The sequence below is a fragment of the Egretta garzetta genome, unplaced genomic scaffold (assembly GCF_000687185.1).
Source record: "Egretta garzetta isolate BGI_Z169 unplaced genomic scaffold, ASM68718v1 scaffold32, whole genome shotgun sequence".
NCBI lineage: Eukaryota > Metazoa > Chordata > Aves > Pelecaniformes > Ardeidae > Egretta > Egretta garzetta.
The window spans coordinates 2,181,896-2,182,506 of NW_009259035.1; positions in this window are offsets into that span (position 1 = coordinate 2,181,896).

Consider the following 611-nt stretch of genomic DNA (forward strand, 5'->3'; position numbering starts at 1 on the left):
GGGAGAGGATGCGCGGCGGGAGGGAGGGAGGCAGGGAGGAGCGGAGGGGGGCAGGGAGGCTTCTCCCGGCCCACCCGGTGCTGGGCTTTGCGCGGAGGGGCTGCGCCCACCCCCTCGCGTCCCTCCGTGGGCGCCAAGTGGGAGGCGCGGTAAACGGGGAGCGCTTGCTCCATCCCCGCAGACCAAGAGAGGGACAAGAGCAAGAGGGAGACCAGGAGACCTGGTCCCCCGGTGACTCCGCTCAAAAGGCTGGAGCACCGCGTCCTAGCAGGAGCGTAAGGAAGCTGCTGATGGCGACTGCAGCGCTTCGCTTCGCCTTTCCCTTCGCTAAAGCCTTAGAAAATCTCCCCCAGGCATCTAACTGCTTTTTCTTCCACTTCCAAATCTTCAGCCCTCAGTGGCTGGAGTTCAGTGCCAGTGTCCTCACAAGGTTCGTGATCCCAGCTCGTTTTTAAGTATGGGAGGTGACGCTCTTGCAGCTGTAATTTGAGTCTTAACCCTACTGCACACACCAAAAAAATCTTCATCTCAAATCAGGAACGCTATGAGAAGCCCCGCCTCACTCCTGCCAGATCTGCCCGACCCCTACCCCTCTACTAGCATCCTCCACC